Source organism: Peromyscus californicus, unplaced genomic scaffold, assembly GCF_007827085.1.
Source record: "Peromyscus californicus insignis strain IS unplaced genomic scaffold, ASM782708v3 Scaffold_18__1_contigs__length_77618521, whole genome shotgun sequence".
NCBI lineage: Eukaryota > Metazoa > Chordata > Mammalia > Rodentia > Cricetidae > Peromyscus > Peromyscus californicus.
The window spans coordinates 33721841-33729611 of NW_026294480.1; the positions used below are offsets into that span (position 1 = coordinate 33721841).

The 7771-nt window shown below is 38.3% G+C and overlaps 1 non-coding gene across 1 annotated transcript; it reads left to right on the forward strand.

Annotated features, from left to right (window-relative positions):
- Window positions 1-2639: 2639 nt before the first annotated feature.
- On the forward strand, window positions 2640-2766 carry LOC128113899 (U6atac minor spliceosomal RNA). Its single transcript, XR_008219704.1, has one exon. It is a non-coding gene; the product is annotated as a U6atac minor spliceosomal RNA (small nuclear RNA).
- Window positions 2767-7771: the final 5005 nt, after the last annotated feature.

Below are 7771 nucleotides of genomic sequence, written 5' to 3' on the forward strand. Positions count from 1 at the left end.
CACTGAAAGATGTAGACCATAAAACTTGCACCTACACCCCTGCACACACTTGCAGCATTAAGTAGACTCCATTGGTTTAAAAAGCACAGCACATGAAGCTGGGAAGAAAAAGTTGTAGTGGGGATTGGGGAGAAACTGGAGGGGAGGGGATGGTAGGGATTGGGGAGAAGCTGGAGGGGAGGGGATGGTGGGATTGGGGAGAGGCTGGAGGGGAGGGCATGGTGGGATTGGGAGAGGCTGGAGGGGAGGGGATGGTGATGGATTTGATCAAATCATTTTATATGCAGGTGTGGAATTCTCAAACCATAAAAGTTTGGCATCCCGAGAAACACAACATGACAATAAGGGTGAGAGTGGATCTAAGTGATGGAGACTGGTCACAACATAGGTTGAAGACAGAAAAAAAAAAGGTGAGTGAGTTTAATGGCAAATGAAGAGGAAGTATGTAGAAACAGAAGGAAAACAAAAATCTTTCCTGGATCCAAGATGTGACTTCATTCATAAAAACAATCATTAAATAAAGGACAGAAACACATACAAATAAATATATTCTCTAGATAACACCCCTCAACATCATTCAAATATTAATAAGAACAGCCTAAGAGATGAAGGAAACTAACAATGTGCAAATGGATAACACAAACAACTAAGAGAAGGTTTGATCCTGTGATCTGTAAGTAAGCAGTGAGACCGCAAAACCAGAGATGTAAAATCTTAGTGATGTTCCAAGTGTGTATAAAATCCAAGCTACTATTCAAAATAAATTCAGAAAGCATAGGAATTCTCAAAAATAGAGTCTCAGATTCTGTATGAAATGTTAATAAAACCAGGAAACTGAAAGAAGAAGAAGAGAATTCTTCAACAAGCATTTAAATTAAAATAATTTTAGTTTTGGAGTTTGCAACTACAAAAACAAAAAACAAAAACAAAAACAGTGTTATCTTTCCAGTTCCTACCTATCTGCCCTCCCACGTGAATCTGCCTCCTTTCTGTGTCTCACTAGAAAACAGCAGTCAGTCGGATGTGATGGTGCACTACTTCAATCCCAGAGCTCGAGAGGCAGAGGCAGGCATATTATTGTGAGTTCCAGGCCAGCCTGGTCTACACAGTGAGTTCCAGGCCAGTCAGGGCTGTTACACAGAGAAATCCTGTCTTGAAAAAACCACTAAAACAACAACAACAACAACAACAACAACCAGTCTTCTAAAGTATAGTAATATAATATAATATAATATAATATAATATAATATAATATAATATAATATAATATAATATAATATAATATAAACTTAAAACTAACATCAGAATAGAGCAAAACAAATCAAAGGAAAAGAGCCCAAGAAAAGGTACGAGAAACAGAGATGCAGAAACCAACTCATTCACACACTCAGTAATAAAAACACTAAAATGGGAAAAATAATAATGGAGCAAAAGATGTGCAGGGTAAAAAGAGAGAAAAATGTATACATAATAAAATAAATAAAAATTAAAATAAGATTAAAAACAGATAAACAAAAAAGAAAGAAAGAAAGAAAGAAAGAAAGAAAGAAAGAAAGAAAGAAAGAAAGAAAGAAAGAAAGAAAGAAACCCTGACATGACATTGTGAGACAAGGAATCTCCAAAGATGTTTGAGTTCATTTTCTGTTGGCCATCCACTTCTGGGCATGCAGCCTACCCTTAAGAGTAGTTTGTTTCCCCTCTAAGAGTCCCTTGGAGAAAACTAAATTTTCATTTGCAAGTGGTTATCAATCAGACATTGCATGTAGGTTAGGGTTGGGGCATGTGTCCACGTCGTCTCCTTTCAGCTCTAGGACCCATCTGGTGAGACCCATGCAGGCCCTGTGCACGCTGCCTCACTCTCTGTGCATCATTTGTGTATCAATCATGTTGATTTGGAGTGCCTTGTTTTCTTGGAGTCCTCCATCCCTTCTGTCCCTTACACTGCCTCATCTTCTACAGGGCTCCCTGAACCCTGACTGGAGGGATTTGATGGAGACATCCCATCTAGGACCAAGTGTTCCAAGGTCTCTCACTCTCTGCATGTTGTCTGGCTGTGGGTCTCTATTTGTTCCTATTTGCTGCAGGAGGAAGCTTCTCTGCTAATGACTGAACAAGGCACTGATTTGCTTCCTTGGCTGGGATGCTGTCCTATGATATTCAATAGAGATGTCTGACCATGAGACTAAAAGAAGTAATTAAAGCAAATAATTAAAGGCTACTTCAATGGGAGAGGGGAAAAAAAACTAAGATGAGGGAATTCTGGGAGCCCAATGAGACCCAAGGGTGCATTTAACAGCAAATTGTTAAATGCAGAACAGGTTTCATTAGCAGAGGATTCATGGTACCTGATCTCTGGTCTCCTTGGGAAGGAACAGGGAAGGGAGAACAGATCATTCCTTCTCTAGCATGTACATGGTGAGGTGGGACCATCCAGATTTCTATGTAACAGTGGTGGCTTCCTCCTTCAGAAGCTAATTCTATTGGAAATCCAGTTCTTCCAGGTATCTGAATCAGCCTTGCCAGACTACCAGAATCCTTAGAGCCACCTGAATGTCTCTCACTGCCTAGTAGAGAAGGAATCTCAAGAAGCTGAGAGTAATCAACTCTTTTCAAGTGCTGCTTGTAAGCTGAGGACCAGAGTGTTGCATGTAAGGAGAAAAAGCATAGCATTCCGCTTGACAAGGAGAGGAGGGGCCCCTGGGCCTAACAACTTCTATACGGTTAAGGCGTTGCCACCTACTTTGTGGCAACTAACCACTGCTAAAAAAAATTAATGACACAAAGTTGTGTGGGTAAGGAAAGGGGGTGAATCTGGGAAGAGTTTGGGGTAGGGGTGAATATGATCAAGACTCAGAAGAAACTCTCAAAGAACTTCTGAAAAATTCTGATCATCTAGCTAAAGAAAAGATGAGGACTGAGAAATGATAACAGGATTTATCAATCAGGCTGTCACAAAATCTCAGTGGATTTCTGGAGGAAAAGCCTGAGTGAAATACAATCAAGACCCCTTTGAGAAGAGGAATTGGAAATAATGAATGTAGAAAATCTTCAAAAAGTTATGTGGCTAAGAAAGGGGTAGGGTGAGTGGTATGCCCTACCAGAGGAAATCAGATCAAGTATAGCTTTTCTTCCTAAAGTAGTGGTTGTCAACCTTCCTAATGCTGTGACCCTTTGATATAGTTCCTTATGTTGTAATGACCCCTTGACCTTAAAATTATTTTTGTTGCTACTTTATAACTATAATTTTGCTACTGTTATGGACTGTAATGTAAATATCTGTAACACAGGATATCCGATACATGACCCTCTCCCAAGGGGGTCTTGACTCACAGGTTGAGAACCACTGTCTTAAAGTAAAAGTAAATGTAGTACTGTCTTCTTCCAGAGATGATTCAAAAGGAGCAAACACTAATAACAAAAGATGGGGAAAAATAGCAAGACCCTGAGTGACATGAGCTTGTGCACAAGGGTCTTGCTTTCATAGACAAAAGAAAGTTAAACTACTGTAATGAATGTAACAACATATTACATACAGACTGATGCTGGAGGTATCAGACTGATGATGGTAGATATGTTGGTTGGAGTGGACAGTGGATCTATAGGCATCCTTGAGTCTTTCAATTTTCTTAGTGATATCAACAGACAGTGAGGGTGGACAAGCCATGATGGATGTTTGAGGGAGATGGGAAGTCTGAGTAATCAACAGAACCTACAGGATCTTGTACATAATTGGTAAGTCATTCTTGATGGACTCTGACTGGGACTGAGTAGCATTAGTCAGAAAATAAATAGCTAAAATTTTTAAGCATTATTCATCCAGAAAATAATTTAATCAAAATGCATCCAGGAAAAAAAAATATGAGCATGTCTGAGCATATGGCTCTCATAAAGCCCAAAGCCTGAGTTATCTTTTATGACTTAACACAGAAAAGTTGAGTTTTAACATGTTTGCTTTTTGTTGCAACATTTACCCTGGGCTGCTATAGGCCAATTCCCTTCTAGGCTCTCTGTATTTTACTTTAGTTATTATTTAACAGGAACGGTATCAGCTATGAGGCTCATCCAGGGGAAGGTTCAGTTTGCGGTTTCTGTCGATAGAAGTGAGATCCCTCTTTACTTTGTTTCTCCTCCCATCCCCCCAACTCCCCACCCACCTCTGCCCTCCCTAACTTGTTCCTGTGACTAGAGAGGAAAGCCCAGCCTTTCCTGGTTCATGTCTGTGACTCTGAGTCAGGAGGCCATGGACATATGGAGAGTCGGCTGAGGAGTTAAAAATCTAGGTTAGCGCTCACTCATAGAGAATTCGTAATTTTAAGTCTGTTTCAGTGCAGCCATAAAAATGAGTAATTTCTCTATCCCTAAAGAACATGGAGTCATCCTTGTCTCACCCATCCCTGTGGAACTTAAAAGGAGAAAGAGACGGAGCTTTACAGATCATCTCACTTTGAGCATCTAATGTTTCCAAAAAGATGTTAATTATAAAAGAAGTACTAAGGATTCGGTAGCCAGGAGCAGATCTCTGTGAGAAACGTTTTGACTTGGATTGGAAATAAACGATAAAATACAGATGATAGATGGGAAAGAAGAAAATTACATGTATAAACCAAACTCTATGCTTGGTGTTCTTAGGGTTCTTGATGCTTTGATTCATTAAATGTTGATTTCACATGTGGTGCCCTTATTGGTTTTCTCAGAATAGCACGCAGAGTATGAGAGGGCTTTTGTTCAGTAATCTGCTATCCTGATAAAATACTCCCAGACTCTTATGAGACTTCCTGCAGCTTACAGTTATGGGGACACATAAACAAAAGTAAAGAGAAAATAAGTCAATTGTGTCCCAGAGCCCACTGGCCTATGCAATGATATTCGGACCACATGGCTTCTATTTGCTAATGCAACCATGAAACTGATTACTTTTTACATGAAAACTGCATGTTTTCAAGAAAAAAATTTGAGATGTCAATCCTTCAAAGGGGGAAAAAATAAGTTATATCATACCACACATAGGAGACGTGTGGTTGGTTTGAAACATTCACTCTTTTTTAAAAATAGGTTTAAAGGAGTCACTGAAGATTTGCAGTTACAGAGATTATTTAACTGTTGAGCAAATTCAGTCATATGTGTATAAGTATATACTATTATATATGTTATTATAATGCATATACTATATATGCATATACAACATACACATAATATATTATATACATATATTATTGTATGCATATTATTGTATATAACATGTATATGTGATTATATTACATCTTAAAATATATACATACATTATATGTACTTATCTGACTGAATGAATGAATATGACTGAATACATATGACTGAAATGAATACGTATGACACATAGAATATAAATCGTATATATATATATATATATATATATATATATATATATATTCTCTATGTACATATCCTATAGTGTTTCATTCATTTTAGATGGCGATGTCTAGACTTACTTATTTCTGGCATTATACACTCTCCACCAAGGCTACAAGCAACGTTTTTCTTTTCTTGCTCTGTATGCTCTATTTTAAGGTAGAGCGGTGAATACAAATTCAAGTTTCAGAAGACTTGGGCACACTCAGCCACCAGAGGTGGAGGCTTGTACCCTAAATTACAAATAATGTTTTTTTAGGAAATATGTTGTTGCAGGGTCTTATGCAGATCAGCTGCAGAGCAAGGAATATTGTGACAAGAAGGAACACTTGAAAAGGTATAAAGGCTAGGCAAGTATGCTTGTTCAATGAGTAAGGACGTTCTTTTCCTGGAAGCGGTGATGGGGCTGCTGGTGTTCATGTGCTGCCTGGACTCTGGCTTCTGGCATGCAGGGTATTTGAGACAGACGTATCTGTTTATTAAAGTTTAAGCTAGGAGTAAGACCAGTCCACATAAAAATCCCTGCTAAAGTGATAGCTATTCAATGTTGAACAAGTTACACAACCTTTCGAAAGCTGGCTTCTTTATCTTAAGGAAAAGATAAGAGCATAGAACAGAATTATGCTGCAAATTATGAGAAAAATAAACACAGTGACTCACAGCACGTAGAAATGCGTAAGGAAATTTCAAAGGAGATTTATAAATCCTTACTAAAATTCCTGGTGGCATTAAAATACGGAATCAACATAGTCTGCCTTAAATGACAAAATTTTAAATGGTATGTAATTTTTAAGAAATTCTTCGAATTTTATTTTTGATTTTCCTTAGCTTCATGGGGTTAATGGTGAGCCCAGGGCATAATGCACCCAAAGTGCCTATGTAACACCAAAATACTTGAAGGAGTTTTATACGAGCAGAAGGGCTGGTCATTCTGCACACCCATCTCAGGATCAAATAGTATATGACATAGATACACATATTCCACTACCCCCTCTCTTTTCAATATAACGCTCGAGGCGCTAGCTAGAGCAAGAAGACAAGAGAAAGAAACTAAAGGGACATGGACAGGAAAAGAACTCAAATTATTCTTATTTGTTTATCATAATATACACACATAAGAGATTCCAAAAAAAAAAAACCTATCTGAAAACTTCTAGAGATAATCAGCACTTTGAGAAAAGTGGCAGCATACGAAATCAATTTACAAAACTAAGTCAACTTTCTGTAATCCAAGAACACACATGCTGAGAGAGGTCATGGAAACACTCTCATTCACAATAGTCTAAAAAAAAAAGGAATAAGCCTAGGCAAGGACAGGAAAGACCACTATAATAAAAACTTTAAAATTCTGAAGAGATTAAGGAAGGCACCAAAACACGGGAAGACATCCCATGCTTGTGGTTGGTATAATCAATACTGTGGAATAACCATGTACCAAAAAAAAGTTAGAGATTAAGTGCAATCCCAATCAAAATGCCAAAATACCCACAACAGCCTTCAGAGAAATAGAGAAAAAATCTCAAAAAGCATCTTTAAAAGGAACAATGCTAGAAGCATTTGCATTCCAGATCCCAAGCTTTATTACAGAGCTGTAATGATCAAAACACCATGCCATTGGCACAAAACAGATACGTAGATTCATGGAACAAAATAGAAAACCTAAACCTAGGCCCAGAAAGGCAAATGCCACATTTTCTCTCTTATTTGTCGATACTAGCTCCAAATCTTTGTTGGGAATAATATCATGGAGTAATCATAGATGCCAGGAAAATAAAAATATACTATGGTGGGGCACACTCTAGAGAAAGGAATGGCAGGACGCAGGTGATATGGAAGGGGAACCGGGAAAAGCAGGGGAGAGGTGGAGAGAGACTTAGCTGGGGAAGGGAGAAGGAAAGCAACAGACAGGGAAAGAGAGGAGGGGAAATAACCAACCCTAAGAATGTTTGAAAGTACTATAGGGATTTATATTATTTTACGTTTACTTAACAATTACATGTATGTAAACATATGTTTATACATGTATGTAAAGTTACACCACTTGAGCTAACAATGTTTTCCCCCAACCACAAACTATCCAGAAAAAAACCTCAGGACCAGGCATAGTAAACCTCCTTTTAAGTTCTTAGTAAAGGGAGTCCAAAAGACTTCCAAAACAATATAGGCTATTGACATGGCCCTTGGTTACCTACCAGAAATTGAAAGTAAGGCTCTGTTACTGAAGATACCACACACGTTGCTATAGAGGACTTGCAGGAATTGAAGTGACCTGGAAGACTCCTCCCTGAGGACTATCTCTCCTAGTACTGGAAGGAACTATGGAAGCTGTCATTGGAGAAAAGCCATTAAAAAGTCCTATTTTGCTGTAATTCCTATGAAGCCCCAT